Genomic DNA, 20,935 nt, shown 5'->3' on the forward strand with positions numbered 1-20,935 from the left:
CCACTTGGCGACATGCACGCAGCAAGGATAATCCCGCAGATATGGGCACCAGAGGATGCACCCCATTCGAGCTAGCTAGGTCATCGCTATGGTGGAATGGCCCAGAGTGGCTTTCCCGACCCCCCGAGGACTGGCCAACACCAACGGCCAGAAATATTGTACCCCCCGAACTTCGCCGAGTCGAATCACTGCATGCAGCGGAAGAGTCAGAAGACTTCTTGGAACGGTTCTCCTCCTATCCCCGCGCCCTATGCGTAACAGCGTACATGCTGAAATTTGTAACTCGGCTTAGAAATGCTGTAGGAGGCAATCGTACCCCTAACGAACTCGCCCTCTCTTACGCCGACATCATGCGCGCGAAAACCCGTCTGCCGAGCTTGACTCAGTCTAGATTCTTCGCTTCCGAAAGAGCCTCTCTCGAAAATTCAAAACCAATCGGAAAGCGAAGTCCCCTACTGGCACTTGACCCCTTCGTGGATACAAATGGGATTCTCCGCGCCAACGGAAGATTAGTAAACGTCGACATGACCTACAATGAGTGTCATCCCATCATTCTCCCCGAAAAGGCTAGATTTACTACCCTTTATATAAGGTTCCTGCACGAGAGCTTCCTGCATGCGGAAGTCCGCCTCCTGCAACAAGCTATGAGGCAGGAATTCTATACCCCCCGACTCAAACCTCAGCTGAAGAAATGTATTTTCCAGTGTAAAGTCTGCACCATCCATAAGCGACAAACGCAGTCCCAAATAATGGCAGCTTTACCCCCCGAACGATGCACTTTCGCGCCCCCCTTCACTGCTACTGGCGTAGACTTCGCCGGTCCGTTTCAAATCAAAGCTTCGATGCTCCGATCTCCAACCCTCGTAAAAGGTTATGTGGCCGTTTTTGTTTGTTTCACCACCAAGGCGATCCACCTGGAATTGTGTTCGGATCTCACCAGTAAGGCTTTTCTCGCTGCCTTCGCCCGGTTTGTAGGGCGTCGAGGGTACCCGAAACAAATGATGAGCGACAACGGCACAACATTCATTGGTGCTAAGCGAACTACCGAAGTAGAGTTCGTCGCCTTCCTCAACGAAGTCTCGAAAGATATTGTCCAAAAGTACGCGCACAAGGCACCCCACATGGGCGGATTATGGGAATCTGCCGTCAAAAGTTTTAAAACCCATTTTAAAAAGGTCGCCGGAACACACAGCTTCACCTTTGAAGAATTCTCGACTCTATTAATTCGCATCGAGGCCGTTCTCAATTCTCGCTCTATCTCCCCGCTTTCTCAGGACCCAGCGGATCTCACCGCCCTAACACCTGGCCATTTTCTCCGAGGCGCACGCCTCCTCGCCATCCCCGAGCCGAACTATGAACACCTCTCTATGATCAACCGTTGGGACCGGTTGAAAGTTTTACATCACCAATTCAGCAAACGCTGGAAGAATGACTATCTCATGGAGTTACATAAGTGTTATCGATGGCAAACCGCTCAACCTCCCCCTAAAATCGGCGATCTAGTCGTCATTAAGGAAGACAACCTACCCCCTACCGAATGGCGCCTAGGACGCGTGGAAGACACCCATATAGGAAGGGACGGCCATATTCGAGTAGTCGACATACGCACCTAGAATGGCGTACTCACCAGGCCCATCACCAAATTGTGTTTTCTACCGACCTCTGAACCTGAATCAGGCCATCAGGGCTCGGTAGCATCCCCAGAACGTTATACAGTCCAACCCCCTGTGCTATCGCAAGATTCACACCAATAATCATCGCCCTTACCCACACTCTCCTCCCAACATCATGAGTGACTAACACGTATTTATCCTATCTTCCTCAGATGGATCGCCAACGCCCCCGGTTCCCACACCGCGCCGTTCCTTGGCATCGCAAGTGACAAGGCCAACGATCCCACCACGAAATGCCGATGCCATCGCCGACTATCGACGATGCCGTTTGTGTATGCGGCACCACGCGCTCTCGACTTGCCCACTGTTTACGGCCATGGAACCCCAACAACGCGCCATGATTGCCAGGGCGCACAAATACTGCACCAACTGCCTGGCATTTTCCCATCAGACGAGCGTGTGTACGTCCCGCGAGCGCTGTCACGTATGTGGGCTCCATCACCACACACTACTCCACCGCGAAACCGGGAGTCGCCAACCGGGGCGCCATCATCGCCAATCGCGCCGCCGCGAACCACCAAAACGCAGCACTCATCAACAACAACCGGCAGCAGCATCGCCCACACCCCGTTCCCGGCGTAACCAGCGCCCACCGACCGTGTCAGACCGCACCATCCGGTGCACCGCTACCGGTTTACGCACCGCCACGTACAAAACCAAAGTGGGCAAAATCCTAATCAAGGAAGCAGTTCGAGCTCTGACCGAGCTGCAGCACACGTTAGGCGCTTAGTACGCCTAGGCGGGCCAGGATGTTTGCGCGGCGTAGGCTGTCACCCGTCCCATCACCCTCTTGTACATACGTATAGCTATGAATTTATATATAACCCGTATCGTGTATTGTATTCGATCTATTGAATTGCATTTTTTTTATATTGAAATATCCCTAGAATCAATGCATTGTATCTACCCTTAAATTCCCTATTGGGAATCCTCATGGCCGTGTGGCAGCCTCCACCGCGCAAAATCCACCAAATCAAATTCGCCGCAAGGACAGGATGGCGATCTGGCATGATCGCCATCTGTCAGAAAACCACCACCGTTTTTATTATTATATTTTTTGCTATCGTGCGAACTGAAGTTTTCTACATTTGATTGGCATTTTTTTTAATATTCATTTTTTGTGATATACAAATCATCGATTTCTTTTCCTCATGTATTGTTATCATTCCAAAGGGTCGGAATATTTAGTTTATCTTTAAAATATCTTGTATATGCTGATATTTAACAAGGATATGCTAATTGTGTCTTAAAAGTGAATAAGAATACTCTCGTAAACCCATAATAAAGTTGATAAGCCATAAATTCATCTTTAACACAAAAACCCGAGTGTTTTGATTGGGAAAATTTGTTACAAGGTGAAAGAGTAAAAGGCGGCTAAGCAATAACCCCAATTCCGCTGCTACGACCCGGAAAGTTTGTGCATTGTTGGACAAGCAACGTATTGTATTGTGTGTAATATCCGTGGTAGATAGTGCCAAGAGTTAAAGATCGCTAAGCAACACCCGTCTAGAGGAGGAGCAGCGACAGCTAGAACCAATTTAACAGCAATAACACTGACGCAGCACAAGCCGCCACCAGCAGCCGAAACCGCCACCAGCCCCACTAATACTGATTTTCAACCAACCGGTGAGTACCATCTTCTCAATTAACTAAGGTTTATGTCTTTGAAATTCGCATTAGCAAACTTAGATAATTGTTCCCAAAGATGGCGCGCTTGTGCACGATAATGAATTACGATATTTGTATGAATTGTTCGAATTTACAAAAAACTTTTTCTATTAATTATAAGCAAATAGAGTAACATTTGTTAACAAAAATAGGCCTATGCACTGCGGCTGATCAATACGAATCGATTCATATAACTTTTATATGATTTTACGTATGCTAAGTATGCGAAACAGCCTGTCAATTGATTGTATGGAAATTTTGTTAGCGTACTAAAATATAGATAGTGGGTAATATACTGCCTATGCAAGACGGCCGCTATGATGCCGGTTGCCGCTCTGACCTAAAGTCAAAAAAGTTTTTGGGACGTTTTTTTGTTTCGTAATTAGCATAAAAGGCAATATAAAAAATGTAATGTTATATTTTTATAGCTTTTTATTTTTTGTTCAGTATAAGACGTACTTTATCTAAAATGAGGATTAAATCTGCAAACGCAACAACATTTTCGAGCAAATTTGCCATTAATTGTTATAAATAAATTAGTTATTTTCAACAAAAGTTAACTCATTATTTGTGATTTCATGTTTTTTTGAAAACAACTAAAATAAAAAACAAAGAATCTGTTAAATAAAGACTTATGTATTTACGTGTAGGTAAAATTTTCCACAAAAATGGGCCGGTCAAAAATTAATTCTATTTAAGATTTTTGGTACGCTATAAATTATTTTGGAACAATTTTTTAGGATTTTGGTAGAAGCTATTATAGGTAAGCGGCAACAATGGGAAACCATATTTGGATGCAGGTGAAACATTTGTGCCTTCGAATTTAGCGGGGATACATAAAATTTGAAATTCATATTAAACACTTAGTTTGAACAAAAGTTAACTCATTATTTGTGATTTCATGTTTTTCTGAAAACAACTAAAATAAAAAACAAAGAATATGTTAAATAAAGACTTATGTATTTACGTGTAGGTAAAATTTGCCACAAAAAATGGGCCGGTCAAAAATTAATTCTATTTAAGATTTTTGGTACGCTATAAATTATTTTGGAACAATTTTTTGGATTTTGGTAGAGGCTATTATAGGTAAGCGGCAACAATGGGAAACCCTATTTGTATGCAGGTGAAACATTTGTGCCTTCGACTTTAGCGGGGATACATAAAATTTGAAATGTACATTAAACACTTAGATAATTGTTCCCAAAGAAGGCGCGCTTGTGCATAAAGGTTTAGGTCTTTGAAATTCGCATTAGTAAACTTAGATAATTGTTCCCAAAGATGGCGCGCTTGTGCACGATAATGAATTACGATATTTGTATGAATTGTTCGAATTTACAAAAAACTTTTTCTATTAATTATAAACAAATAGAGTAATATTTGTTAACAAAAATAGGCTTATGCACTGCGGCTGATCATTACGAATCGATTCATATAACTTTTATATAATTTTACGTATGCTAAGTATGCCAAACAACCTGTCAATTGATTGTATGGAAATTTTGTTAGCGTATTAATATATAGATAGTGGGTAATATAGTGCCTAGGCAAGACGACCGCTATGATGCCGGTTGCCGCTCTGACCTAAAATCAAAAAAGTTTTTGGGACGTTTTTTTGTTTGGTAATTAGCATAAAAGGCAATATAAAAAATGTAATGTTATATTTTTGTAACTTTTTCTTTTTTGTTCAGTATAAGACTTACTTCATCTAAAATGAGGATTAAATCTGCAAATGCAACAAAATTTTCGAGCAAATTCGCTATTAATTGTTATAAATGAATTAGTTAGTTTCAACAACAGTTAACTCATTATTTGTGATTTCATGTGTTTTTGAAAACAACTAAAATAAAAAAACAAAGAATCTGTTAAATAAAGACTTATGGATTTACGTGTAGGCCACAAAAAATGCGCCGGTCAAAAATTAATTCTATTTAAGATTTTTGGTACGCTATAAATTATTTTGGAACAATTGTTTAGGATTTTGGTAGAGGCTATTAGAGGTAAGCGGCAACAATGGGAAACCATATTTGTATGCTGGTGAAACATTTGTGCTTACGAATTTAGTGGGGATACATAAAATTTGAAATTCACATTAAACACTTAGATAATTGTTCCCAAAGACGGCGCGCTTGTGCATAAAGGTTTAGATCTTTGAAATTCGCATTAGCAAACTTAGATAATTGTTCCCAAAGATGGCGCGCTTGTGCACGATAATGAATTACGATATTTGTATGAATTGTTCGAATTTACAAAAAACTTTTTCTATTAATTATAAACAAATAGAGTAATATTTGTTAACAAAAATAGGCCTATGCACTGCGGCTGATCAATACGAATCATTTCATATAACTTTTATATGATTTTACGTATGCTAAGTATGCGAAACAGCCTGTCAATTGATTGTATGGAAATTTTGTTAGCGTATTAATATATAGATAGTGAGTAATATACTGCCTATGCAAGACGGCCGCTATGATGCCGGTTGCCGCTCTGACCTAAAATCAAAAAGTTTTTGGTACGTTTTTTTGTTTCGTAATTAGCATAAAAGGCAATATAAAAAATGTAATGTTATATTTTTGTAGCTTTTTCTTTTTTGTTCAGTATAAGACGTACTTTACCTAAAATGAGGATTAAATCTGCAAATGCAACAACACTTTCGAGCAAATTTGCCATTAATTTTTATAAATAAATTTGTTAGTTTCAACAAAACTTAACTCATTATTTGTGATTTCATGTTTTTTGAAAACAACTAAAATAAAAAACAAAGAATCTGTTAAATAAAGACTTATGTATTTACGTGTAGGTAAAATTTGCCACAAAAAATGGGCCGGTCAAAAATTAATTCTTTTTAAGATTTTTGGTACGCTATAAATTATTTTGGAACAATTTTTTATTGTATGGAAATTTTGTTAGCGTAATAATATATAGATAGTGGGTAATATACTGCCTATGCAAGACGGCCGCTATGATGCCGGTTGCCGTTCTGACCTAAAATCAAAAAAGTTTTTGGGACGTTTTTTTGTTTCGTAATTAGCATAAAAGGCAATATAAAAAATGTAATGTTATATTTTTGTAACTTTTTTTTTGTTCAGTATAAGACGTACTTTATCTAAAATGAGGATTAAATCTGCAAATGCAACAACATTTTCGAGCAAATTTGCCATTAATTGTTATAAATAAATTAGTTAGTTTCAACAAAAGTTAACTCATTATTTGTGATTTCATGTTTTTTTGAAAACAACTAAAATAAAAAACAAAGAATCTGTTAAATAAAGACTTATGTATTTACGTGTAGGTAAAATTTGCCAAAAAAAATGGGCCGGTCAAAGATTAATTCTATTTAAGATTTTTGGTACGCTATAAATTATTTTGGTACAATTTTTTAAGATTTTGGTAGAGGCTATTATAGGTAAGTGGCAACAATGGGAAACCATATTTTGTATGTGAAACATTTGTGCCTTCGAATTTAGCGGGGATACATAAAATTTGAAATTCACATTAAACACTTAGATAATTGTTCCCAAAGACGGCGCGCTTATGCATAAAGGTTTAGGTCTTTGAAATTCGCATTAGAAAACTTAAATAATTGTTCCCAAAGATGGCCCGCTTGTGCACGATAATGAATTACGATATTTGTATGAATTGTTCGAATTTACAAAAAACAGTTTCTATTAATTATAAACAAATAGAGTAATATTTGTTAACAAAAATAGGCCTATGCACTGCGGCTGATCAATACGAATCGATTCATATAACTTTTATATGATTTTACGTATGCTAAGTATGCGAAACAGCCTGTCAATTGATTGCATGGAAATTTTGTTAGCGTATTAATATATAGATAGTGGGTAATATACTGACTATGTACGCTTATATATTTACGTGTAGGTAAAATTTGCCACAAAAAATGGGCCGGTCAAAAATTAATTCTATTTAAGATTTTTGGTACGCTATAAATTATTTTGGAACAATTTTTTAGGATTTTGGTAGAGGCTATTATAGGTCAGCGGCAACAATCGGAAACCATATTTGTATGCAGGTGAAACATTTGTACCTTCGAATTTAGCGGGGATACATAAAATTTGAAATTCACATTAAACACTTAGATAATTGTTCCCAAAAATGGCGCGCTTGTGCATAAAGGTTTAGGTCTTTGAAATTCGCACTAGCAAACTTAGATAATTGGTCCCAAAGATGGCGCGCTTGTGCACGATAATGAATTTCGATATTTGTATGAATTGTTCGAATTTACAAAAAACTTTTTCTATTAATTATAAACAAATAGAGTAATATTTGTTAACAAAAATAGGCCTATGCACTGCGGCTGATCAATACGAATCGATTCATATAACCTCTATATGATTTTACGTATGCTAAGTATGCGAAACAGCCTGTCAATTGATTGTATGGAAATTTTGTTAGCGTATTAATATATAGATAGTGGGTAATATACCGCCTATGCAAGACGGCCGCTATGATGCCGGTTGCCGTTCTGACCTAAAATCAAAAAAGTTTTTGGGACGTTTTTTTGTTTCGTAATTAGCATAAAAGGCAATATAAAAAATGTAATGTTATATTTTTGTAACTTTTTCTTTTTTGTTCAGTATAAGACTTACTTTATTTCCGATTCAGTCAAGTTGCAGTCAAATAATAATAGACCAATTTGAAATAAGACAATATATAATAAAATAAAATAAGAACTAAAATAAATTAGCATAAAAGGCAATATAAAAAATTTAATGCTATATTTTGTAACTTTTTTTTTCGTTCAGTATAAGACGTACTTTATCTAAAATGAGGATTAAATCTGCAATTGCAAAAACCTTTTCGGACAAATTTGCCATTACTTACTTACTTACTTAATTGGCGCTTAACCGTCTAAACGGTTATGGCCGTCCAACAAGGCGCGCCAGTCGCTCCTTCGCTCCGCCAACCGGCGCCAATTGGTCACACCAAGGGAGTTTAAATCGTTTTCCACCTGGTCCTTCCAACGGAGTGGTGGCCGCCCTCTACCTCTGCTTCCATAGGCGGGTTCCGGTAGAAACACTTTCTTGGCCGGAGCATCATCTTTCATTCGCATAACATGGCCTAGCCAGCGCAGCCGCTGCGTTTTAATTCGCTGGACTATGTTGATGTCTGCGTATAGCTCGTACAGCTCATCATTAAATCTTCTTCGGTACTCGCCATCGCCAACGCGTAGAGGTCCATAAATCTTTCGAAGAACTTTTCTCTCGAACACTCCCAACGCCGCTTCATCTGCTGTTGTCATGGTCCATGCTTCTGCCCCATATAGCAGGACGGGTACGATAAGTGACTTGTAGAGTATGATTTTCGTTCGCCGAGAGAGGACTTTACTTTTCAATTGCCTACCTAGTCCAAAGTAGCATTTATTGGCAAGATTGATTCTTCGCTGGATTTCAGTGCTGATGTTGTTGCTAGTGTTGATGCTGGTTCCCAAATAAACGAAGTCTTTTTCTATTTCGAAATTATGGCTGCCAACAGTAGCGTGGTTGCCAAGGCGCATATGCGCTGACTCTTTGCTCGATGACAGCAGGTACTTCGTTTTGCCCTCATTCACCATCAAACCCATCTTTACCGCTTCTTTTTCCAGCTTGGAGTAAGCAGAACTAACAGCGCGGGTGTTTAAGCATATGCCAGTAATTGGCAAATTTTTTAAATTTGCCATTAATTGTTATAAATAAATTATTTAGTTTCAACAAAACTTAACTCATTATTTGTGATTTCATGTGTTTTTGAAAACAACTAAAATAAAAAACAAAGAATCTGTTAAATAAAGACTTATGGATTTACGTGTAGGCCACAAAAAATGCGCCGGTCAAAAATTAATTCTATTTAAGATTTTTGGTACGCTATAAATTATCTTGGAACAATTTTTTAGGATTTTGGTAGAGGCTATTAATTTTTTAATTATTTTTGTAACTTTTTTTGTATTCAGTATAAGACGTACTTTGTCTAAAATGAGGATTAAATCTGCAAATGCAACAACATTTTCGAGCCAATTTGCCATTAATTGTTATAAATAAATTAGCTAGTTTCAACAAAAGTTAACTCATTATTTGTGATTTCATGTTTTTTTGAAAACAACTAAAATAAAAAACAAAGAATCTGTTAAATAAAGACTTATGTATTTACGTGTAGGTAAAATTTGCCACAAAAAATGGGCCGGTCAAAGATTAATTCTATTTAAGATTTTTGGTACGCTATAAATTATTTTGGTACAATTTTTTAAGATTTTGGTAGAGGCTATTATAGGTAAGTGGCAACAATGGGAAACCATATTTGTATGTAGGTGAAACATTTGTGCCTTCGAATTTAGCGGGGATACATAAAATTTGAAATTCGCATTAAACACTTAGATAATTGTTCCCAAAGACGGCGCGCTTATGCATAAAGGTTTAGGTCTTTGAAATTCGCATTAGAAAACTTAGATAATTGTTCCCAAAGATGGCGCGCTTGTGCACGATAATGAATTACGATATTTGTATGAATTGTTCGAATTTACAAAAAAATTTTCTATTAATTATAAACAAATAGAGTAATATTTGTTAACAAAAATAGGCCTATGCACTGCGGCTGATCAATACGAATCGATTCAAATAACTTTTATATGATTTTACGTATGCTAAGTATGCGAAACAGCCTGTCAATTGATTGTATGGAAATTTTGTTAGCGTATTAATATATAGATAGTGGGTAATATACTGCCTATACAAGACGGCCGCTATGATGCCGGTTGCCGCTCTGACTTAAAATCAAAAAAGTTTTTGGGACGTTTTTTTGTTTCGTAATTAGCATAAAAGGCAATATAAAAAATGTAATGTTATATTTTTGTAACTTTTTTTTTTTTGTTCAGTATAAGACGTACTTTATCTAAAATGAGGATTAAATCTGCAAATGCAACAACATTTTCGAGCAAATTTGCCATTAATTGTTATAAATAAATTAGTTAGTTTCAACAAAAGTTAACTCATTATTTGTGATTTCATGTTTTTTTGAAAACAACTAAAATAAAAAACAAAAAATAACTAAAATAAAAAACAAAGAATCTGTTAAATAAAGACTTATGTATTTACGTGTAGGTAAAATTTGCCAATAAAAATGGGCCGGTCAAAAATTAATTCTATTTAAGGTTTTTGGTACGCTATAAATTATTTTGGAACGATTTTTTAGGATTTTGGTAGAGGCTATTATACTTAAGCGGCAAAAATGGGAAACCCTATTTGTATGCAGGTGAAACATTTGTGCCTTCGACTTTAGCGGGGATACATAAAATTTGAAATGCACATTCAACACTTAGATAATTGTTCCCAAAGACGGCGCGCTTGTGCATAAAGGTTTAGGTCTTTGAAATTCGCATTAGCAAACTTAGGCAATTGTTCCCAAAGATGGCGCGCTTGTGCACGATAATGAATTACGATATTTGTATGAATTGTTCGACCTTGAGGCCTTGAGCTCGATTCGAACCCGCGATGTTATATTTTTGTAACTTTTTTTTTTGTTCAGTATAAGACGTACTTTATTTAAAATGAGGATTAAATCTCCAAATGCAACAACATTTTCGAACAAATTTGCCATTAATTGTTATAAATAAATTAGTTAGTTTCAACAAAAGTTAACTCATTATTTGTGATTTCATGTTTTTTTGAAAACAACTAAAATAAAAAACAAAGAATCTGTTAAATAAAGACTTATGTATTTACGTGTAGGTAAAATTTGCCACAAAAAATGGGCCGGTCAAAAATTAATTCTATTTAAGATTTTTGGTACGCTTTAAATTATTTTGGAACAATTTTTTAGGATTTTGGTAGAGGCTATTATAGGTAAGTGGCAACAATGGGAAACCATATTTGTACGTAGGGAAACATTTGTGCCTTCGAATTTAGCGGGGATACATAAAATTTGAAATTCACATTAAACACTTAGATAATTGTTCCCAAAGATGGCGCGCTTGTGCACGATAATGAATTACGATATTTGTATGAATTGTTCGAATTTACAAACAACTTTTTCTATTAATTATAAACAAATAGCTCTGAACTAAAATCAAAAAAGTTTTTGGGACGTTTTTTTGTTTCGTAATTAGCATAAAAGGCTATATAAAAAATATAATGTTATATTTTTGTAACTTTTTCTTTTTTGTTCAGTATAAGGCGTACTTTATCTAAAATGAGGATTAAATCTGCAAATGCAACAACATTTTCGAGCAAATTTTCCATTAATTGTTATAAATAAATTAGTTAGTTTCAACAAAAGTTAACTCATTATTTGTGATTTCATGTTTTTTTGAAAACAACTAAAATAAAAAACAAAGAATCTGTTAAATAAAGACTTATGTATTTACGTGTAGGTAAAATTTGCCACAAAAAATGGGCCGGTCAAAAATTAATTCTATTTAAGATTTTTGGTACGCTTTAAATTATTTTGGAACAATTTTTTAGGATTTTGGTAGAGGCTATTATAGGTAAGTGGCAACAATGGGAAACCATATTTGTACGTAGGGAAACATTTGTGCCTTCGAATTTAGCGGGGATACATAAAATTTGAAATTCACATTAAACACTTAGATAATTGTTCCCAAAGACGGCGCGCTTGTGCATAAAGGTTTAGGTCTTTGAAATTGGCATTAGAAAACTTAGATAATTGCTTCCAAGGATGGCGCGCTCGTGCACGATAATGAATTACGATATTTGTATGAATTGTTCGAATTTACAAAAAACTTTTTTTATTAATTATAAACAAATAGAGTAATATTTGTTAACAAAAATAGGCCTATGCACTGCGGCTGATCAATACGAATCGATTCAAATAACTTTTATATGATTTTACGTATACTAAGTATGCGAAACAGCCTGTCAATTGATTGTATGCAACTTTTGTTAGCGTATTAATATATAGATAGTGGGTAATATACTGCCTATGCAAGACGGCCGCTATGATGCCGGTTGTCGTTTTCACCTAAAATCAAAGACGTTTTTGGTACGTTTTTTTGTTTCGTTTAATATAAAACGTGAAATTTTCCGATTCAGTCAAGTTGCAGTTAAATAATAATAAACCAATTTGAAATAAGAGAATATATAATAAAATAAAATAAGAACTAAAATAAATTAGCATAAAAAGAAATATAAAAAATTTAATATTATATTTTGTAACTTTTATTTAAGACGTACTTTATCTAAAATGAGGATTAAATCTGCAAATGCAAAAACATTTTCGGGCAAATTTGCCATTAATTGTTATAAATAAATTAGTTAGTTTCAACAAAACTTAACTCATTATTTGTGATTTCATGTTTTTTTGAAAACAACTAAAATAAAAAACAAAGAATCTGTTAAATAAAGACTTATGTAAGTTAAGCACTAATAACTGCTGGTCACCCACGTAAAAGGTTCTGCTTTCTGATGCCCTCCATCTAGTGAATATGACGAGCATACAACCATACAGCATTACCAAAACCTGTTAGACAAGTGAACACCGAACGCTGTGAGAGCGATCACTGTAGTTAACAGCGATAACGACATCATTTCATACTACTTTACATCCCAGTAGTTGTAAAGCAAGTGCGAACCAATTGCCGTGACAGCGATCAGTGGATAACAACAGCAAAGACATCATTCGCATAAACCTAATTGTTGGAGAACAGTGATTGCATACGACTTAACATAACCAATAGTTCGAAAACAAGCGTGGGCGAACTAATGTGAGAGCGATCAGTGCATTTAACAGCAAACGACTCCAATAATAGTTTGATTGAATAATTGTGAGAGCAAACAGAGCAGCCGGCAGCGAAATGTGACAGAGAGCGAGGTTCAGCTCTTTCCAATTAGAATTAACAGCAGTGCCGGTTGTTGCAAATAGACCAATGGGCAGATCACTCCGGTTGTAAAAAGGAAACAATATTTTAAGAGCTTTTTGTAAAAACGCTTTAATTTAATAAAGTTTATAATTCAAGTAATAATTGTTTTGAATAAACTTATAATTGGCGCCCAACGCATTAAAATTTCGGATTTCACGAAATACTGAAAAGCTAAAACTAACACGTGAATATTGCTGTTTGCTGACCAAAAAGGAACCCGTCCACAGAAGAGCTTAAACCACGTTTTTCATTTTGCTTTAAATTGGATGATTGGGGACGAAAACATGAAAATCTAACCATTGCTGAAAAAATTACTGAGTTCTACCAATTTTTGAAACACCTGCTGTGTGGTATCTTACGGGCTTGGCTGACCTTTGGAAAAATTATCTTTATGAATGTAACAAACTAAACCACGTGCTAAGAGAAAGTAAATTACATAAGTGACTTGCTCAGTGCCTTTTTTTTTAATAAATATATTTAAATACTATGATCATCATTGGAATTCAATGTATTTTCGAAACTGTTTATAAATTTAACTTGATTTGTGCTTGAGGTATATTATTATACCGGGTTTTTGCGCGGTCAATACTTTAATGTGCGACGAAGATTTAGCGAGCCTTTTAAATAGTTTAGTTCTGAAAGATAAAGATTTACCAAAAATGAATACTGAGGAGTTAACTGCTATAGTAACAGCTGCGCTATCAGCCGCCTTAAGCTCACAAAAAGAGAAATTCGACAAAAAGTTGAACGAAATCTCAAAAAGATTTACAAGTACGTCGACAGCTAACGTTGAGAGTTTCGAAGAGGTTAGGATTTCAGGTACCGTGCGTTGCGAGGAAACTCTTGACCTAGTTAAATCTTTGCCTGAATTCGATGGTAGGCAAGAGACTTACGTCTCATGGAGGCAAGCCGCACATACGGCCTATAAATTATATGAACCTTATGATGGAAGCGCTAAACATTATCAGGCAGTGGCCATTATAAGGAATAAAATTAGAGGCGCTGCAGATGCTGTTTTAGCGTCTTTCAACACTGTTCTTAACTTTAAAGCTATAGTGGCAAGATTAGATTTCACCTACGCTGATAAGCGGCCAATATATTTAATTGAACAGGAGCTAAGTACCTTGAGGCAAGGAAATCTGACAGTGTTGAATTTCTACGACGAAGTCGAAAGAAAGCTTACGTTGCTTACCAATAAAACTATCATGACATATGAAAGTCATATAGCTAACTCAATAAATGATAAATATAGGTTAGATGCATTACGTGTTTTTGTCTCTGGCCTTAGGAAGCCCCTTTGCGATATACTCTTTTCCACTCGTCCAACAGATTTGCCTTCTGCTTTGGCACTTGCCCAGGAGGTAGAAGCAAATCATGAACGATACATGTTTGCATCAAACTACTCTAAACATCTTGAGGACAAGGACCGGGGTCACCCTTCAGTTAAGAGAATAGATGATACCAAGAACAACCAAATAGAATCACGCAGCGGTCATAAAAACCCCTACTTCCAAAACAGACAAGAAAAGCGCAAAAAGGGCACTGAACCAATGGACATAGATCCATCCACATCTCGTCTCCGCCGCTCAACAAAGTTCGAGCACCACAATCCCACAGGAAATTTTTTACAGCAAAATAAGTCCCAAAATATACAAACCTCTAATATTCGGCAAATCCCTTTTAATACAGGCAATCAAGGTCAACAAATTAAGCGACCTCCTGTTTCAGATAGAAGTACTGGCCCAAAAGTCCAGAGAATCCACCACATATCAGATACATCGGAAGATGTAGAAACAAAAACTTCGTACGATAGTGTTGTGGAACGGGAAGTCGAAGATATCGACGAAATTAATTTTTTAGGGAGGGTGCCCAGCTCCCTTGGGTCAAACGAACAATAGGAGCTGAGGGCAAAGAGATAAAAATGTTAGTGGACACAGGAGCTTCAAAAAGCTATATAAAGCCACTTACTGAATTAAAAGGCATTGTGCCTTTAACGAGACCGTTCGTAGTTAAGTCAGTTCACGGCGAAAGCAAAGTAGGGCAAAAATGTAAAATTAACTTGTTTGGCATAACTTCGGATTTTATAATATTATCAAACTTGATAAACTTTGACGCGATATTGGTCTTGACCTGCTAACGCTAGTCAACGCAGTCGTGGACCTTCAAAAAGGTGAAATAGTTCATGATTTTGGAATCGAAAAATTATTTTTTATAAAAATTGACAACATTAATGCTTTGAAAGTTGAACAGGAAAGCGTACCTCTTGCAATAAGGGGGGATTTTTCAAATATGATCAAAAAAAGATCACAGGCTTTCGCCGATCCCAATGAATCTCTGCCTTATAACACAAATGTAGTTGCTAGGATTCGCACAAAACATGAAGAACCAATTTATTCTAAGATGTATCCTTATCCAATGGGGGTAGTTGACTTTGTTAACAATGAAATAAAAGAGCTTTTACGAAATGGCATTATAAGACGATCTAAGTCTCCCTACAATAACCCCATTTGGGTCGTGGACAAGAAGGGCGTTGATGAGTTTGGCAATAAAAAAAAGCGTTTGGTGGTAGATTTTCGCAAACTGAACGAAAATACCATTGACGACAAATACCCAATACCAAATGTCATTTCGATTTTATCAAATATGGGACTTGCACAATACTTCACAACGCTTGATTTGAAGTCTGGATTCCACCAGATCGAGCTCGCTGAGCGAGACAGGGAAAAAACAGCCTTTTCCGTTAGCAACGGAAAGTATGAATTTTGTAGGCTACCTTTCGGATTAAAAAACGCTCCGAGTATTTTTCAAAGAGCTATAGACGACATCTTAAGGGAAAAGATAGGAAAAAGCTGCTTTGTTTACGTGGATGACGTTATTATTTATTCCGAATCTAAAGAACAACACATTAAAGACAAAGACTGGGTCTTGAAGAGTCTATGTGACGCTAACATGAGGGTGTCAGTCGACAAATCCAAATTTTTTAAAACTGAAACAGAGTATCTCGGATTTATTGTATCAAGGGGTGGCATTAAGACGTGCCCAGATAAAGATAGCACAATGCTGAACTTCCCAACCCCCGAAACCTTGTACGGTCTCAGATCCTTTCTAGGATTAGCAAGCTATTATAGATGCTTCGTGAAAGACTTTGCCAGTATTGCCAAACCATTGACTGATATTTTGAAGGGGGAAAATGGAAGAGTCAGCGCTTACAGATCCAAAAGAGTGAAAATATTTTTAAATTCAAAACAACTGCAAGCATTTGAGACACTTAAACACATTTTAGTATCGGAAGACGTAATGCTCGCTTACCCCGATTTTAAAAAAACATTTGATTTAACTACAGATGCGTCCAACCATGGCCTGGGTGCTGTACTTTCTAACTGTGGTTTCCAGAACCCTAAAAGACAATGAACTTCACTTTGCCACTAATGAAAGGGAGCTTTTGGCCATAGTCTGGGCACTAAAGAACCTTCGTAACTATCTTTATGGTGTACGCCAATTGAATATTTTTACTGATCATCAACCGCTAACGTTTGCGGTTTCTGACAGAAATCCAAATGCAAAAATTAAACGTTGGAAAGCATTTATCGACGAACATAATGCGAAGCTTTATTATAAGCCTGGAAAAGAAAACTACGTTGCCGATGCTCTTTCGCGTCAGCAAGTCAATATGATGGATGAAAATATGAACTCAGATTCAGCCAAGATTCACAGCGAAAGATCGTTAACGTACACCATAGAGGTAGTTGAAAAACCTGTTAATTGTTTTAGGAACCAAATAATTATTGAAGAAAGTGAGTTTCCATCAAAACGAACTTTCATTATTTTTAGGAATAAAGCTAGACACTACATACAGATTTGTGACAGAAGCACGCTCTTAGGAACTATTCAGGACATTGTAAATACCAATGTAGTTAACGCAATTCATTGTAATTTATCCATACTAGCCTACATTTAGCATGACTTGGTGCAAATGTTTCCAAGTACAAAGTTCAGATATACTAAAACATATGTAACGGACATTTTTGACCCGAATGATCAGCTGGAAATAATAGCTACGGAGCATAATCGTGCACACCGTGCAGCACAGGAAAATGTTAAGCAAATATTGAGGGACTACTTTTTCCCAAAGATGGAAAAGAAAGCCAAAGAGGTTGTGGTAAACTGTAGGATCTGCTCTAAATCGAAGTACAATAGGCAGCATCGGAAACATAAAATAGCAGATACACCCATTCCACTATACTCAGGAGAGATTCTGCATATTGACATTTTTGCTACCGACTCATAGTATTTCTTAACTTGTGTAGACAAGTTCTCAAAATTCGCAATCATTCAGACCATAGCGTCGAGAATAATTTTGGACATAAATCCCCAATTAATACAAATTTTGAACATTTTTCCAAAAGCAAAAACTATTTATTGTGACAACGAAAAATCGTTGAATTCAAACACTGTCAGACAACTTCTTTCCAATAATTTTGGTATTAATATCGTCAATGCTCCACCTTTGCATAGCTGCTCCAATGGTCAGGTAGAGAGGTTTCACAGCACTTTAATTGAAATTGCTAGATGCCTGAAGTTGGAAAGGTGTATTGATGACACGGTGGATCTAATCTTGCTATCAACCATTGAATATAACAAAACAATACATTCTGTTACTAAAATGAGGCCAATAGACATATTTAGATCCACCAGTTATGAACCGAATAATGAAATATCTGAACGTATTAGATGTTCGCAACAAAAAGAGCTCACAAGTCACAACAAAAACAGAACAGAGCGTGTTTTCAAGGAAGGAGATAAAGTTATGGTAAAAAGAAATACTAGACTAGGTAATAAGTTAACACCACTTTATGACGAACACACAATTGAAAAAGACCTAGGGAGTACAGTTTTAATTAAAGGGAGGGTGGTCCATAAAGACAATTTGAAATAAATACTAGTCTGGCCCCATTTCTTCTCTGAAACTCCAATAACGGAAACCTAGGCTTATTACAAAAAATAAAATTTTGCTACATCGAATTTTATGGTGACTAGGTAACTGAGCATTTCACGAAAATTCATTTGCACTATGTAAAAATTCTGTACTTTGAAATTTGTATTAACTATAATGAAATGGAAATTTATGTTAAGTTATAACGATAGTTAGTAGTTTTAAGAAAAACCGACTTGGCAACCACGTAATTGCAACTTACTCACAAATACCAGCATATTAGAGCTCTCATGGATTTATCATACCGCTGCTAAACTGCTATTAAATTTTTCAATGCTCGACTACTCATTATCGTCGTGCTCGCTATCTCAGTCATTAACTAGTAACTCCCTTCTGTTACAATCTATGTATGGGTCTGCGGAACTAATGCCAAAAGTAAAGATGACTCAACCATAACCATACAAAGTTATAACTCAACCTATTCTATGTGTAACACTGTAATTGCTCAGAAGTTTATGCAATAATATCGTTGTGATAACCTACCAAACCAATCATACAAATTAAATTAATTTTGGCATTATTGTTGAGGATCGCGGACGTCCCTCATTTAGAAGGGGAGGAGTTAAGCACTAATAACTGCTGGTCACCCACGTAAAAGGTTCTGCTCTCTGATGCCCTCCATCTAGTGAATATGACGAGCATACAACCATACAGCATTACCAAAACCTGTTAGACAAGTGAACACCGAACGCTGTGAGAGCGATCACTGTAGTTAACAGAGATAACGACATCATCTCATACTACTTTACATCCCAGTAGTTGTAAAGCAAGTGCGAACCAATTGCCGTGACAGCGATCAGTGGATAACAACAGCAAAGACATCATTCGCATAAACCTAATTGTTGGAGAACAGTGATTGCATACGACTTAACATAACCAATAGTTCGAAAACAAGCGTGGGCGAACTAATGTGAGAGCGATCAGTGGATTTAACAGCAAACGACTCCAATAATAGTTGGATTGAATAATTGTGAGAGCAAACAGAGCAGCCGGCAGCGAAATGTGACAGAGAGCGAGGTTCAGCTCTTTCCAATTAGAATTAACAGCAGTGCCGGTTGTTGCAAATAGACCAATGGGCAGATCACTCCGGTTGTAAAAAGGAAACAATATTTTAAGAGCTTTTTGTAAAAACGCTTTAATTTAATAAAGTTTATAATTCAAGTAATAATTGTGTTGAATAAACTTATAATTTGTATATACGTGTAGGTAAAATTTGCCACAAAAAATGGGCCGGTCAAAAATTAATTCTATTTAAGATTTTTGGTACGCTAAAAATTATTTTGGAACAATTTTTTAGGATTTTTGTAGAGGCTATTATAGGTAAGCGGCAACAATGGGAAACCATATTTGCATGCAGGTGAAACATTTGTGCCTTCGAATTTAGCGGGGATACATAAAATTTGAAATTCACATTAAACACTTAGATAATTGTTCCCAAAGACGGCGCGCTTGTGCATAAAGGTTTAGGTCTTTGAAATTCAGCAAACTTAGATAATTGTTCCCAAATATGGCGCGCTTGTGCACGATAATGAATTACGATATTTGTATGAATTATTCGGATTGACAAAAAACTTTTTCTATTAATTATAAAAAACAAATAGAGTAATATTTGTTAACAAAAATAGGCCTATGCACTGCGGCTGATCAATACGAATCATTTCATATAACTTTTATATGATTTTACGTATGCTAAGTATGCGAAACAGCCTGTCAATTGATTGTATGGAAATTTTGTTAGCGTATTAATATATAGATAGTGGGTAATATACTGACTATGCACGCTATGATGCCGGTTGCCGTTTTCACCTAAAATCAAAGACGTTTTGGGACGTTTTTTTGTTTCGTTTAATATAAAACGTGAAATTTTCCGATTCAGTCAAGTTGCAGTTAAATAATAATAAACCAATTTGAAATAAGATAATATATAATAAAATAAAATAAGAACTAAAATAAATTAGCATAACTTTTTTTTTCGTGCAGTATAAGACGTACTTTATCTAAAATGAGGATTAAATCTGCAAATGCAAAAATATTTTCGGGCAAATTTGCCATTAATTGTTATAAATAAATTAGTTACTTTCAACAAAACTTAACTCATTATTTGTGATTTCATGTTTTTTTGAAAACAACTAAAATAAAAAACAAAGAATCTGTTAAATAAAGACATATATTTACGCGTAGGTAAAATTTGCCACAAAAAATGGGCCGGTCAAAAATTAATTCTATTTAAGATTTTTGGTACGCTATAAATTATTTTGGAACAATTTTTTAGGATTTTGGTAGAGGCTATTATAGGTAAGCGGCAACAATGGGAAACCATATTTGTATGCAGGTGAAACATTTGTGCCTTCGAATTTAGCGAGGATACATAAAATTTTAAATTCCCATTAAACACTTAGATAATTGTTCCCAAAGACGGCGCGCTTGTGCATTAAGGTTTAGGTCTTTGAAATTCGCATTAGCAAACTTAGATAATTGGTCCCAAAGATGGCGCGCTTGTGCACGATAATGAATTACGATATTTGTATGAATTGTTCGAATTTACAAAAAACTTTTTCTATTAATTATAAACAAATAGAGTAATATTTGTTAACAAAAATAGGCCTATGCACTGCGGCTGATCAATACGAATCGATTCAAATAACTTTTATATGATTTTACGAATGCTAAGTATGCGAAACAGCCTGTCAATTGATTGTATGGAAATTTTGTTAGCGTATTAATATATAG

Source organism: Eurosta solidaginis, chromosome X (assembly GCF_040869045.1).
Source record: "Eurosta solidaginis isolate ZX-2024a chromosome X, ASM4086904v1, whole genome shotgun sequence".
Classification (NCBI taxonomy): Eukaryota; Metazoa; Arthropoda; class Insecta; order Diptera; family Tephritidae; genus Eurosta; species Eurosta solidaginis.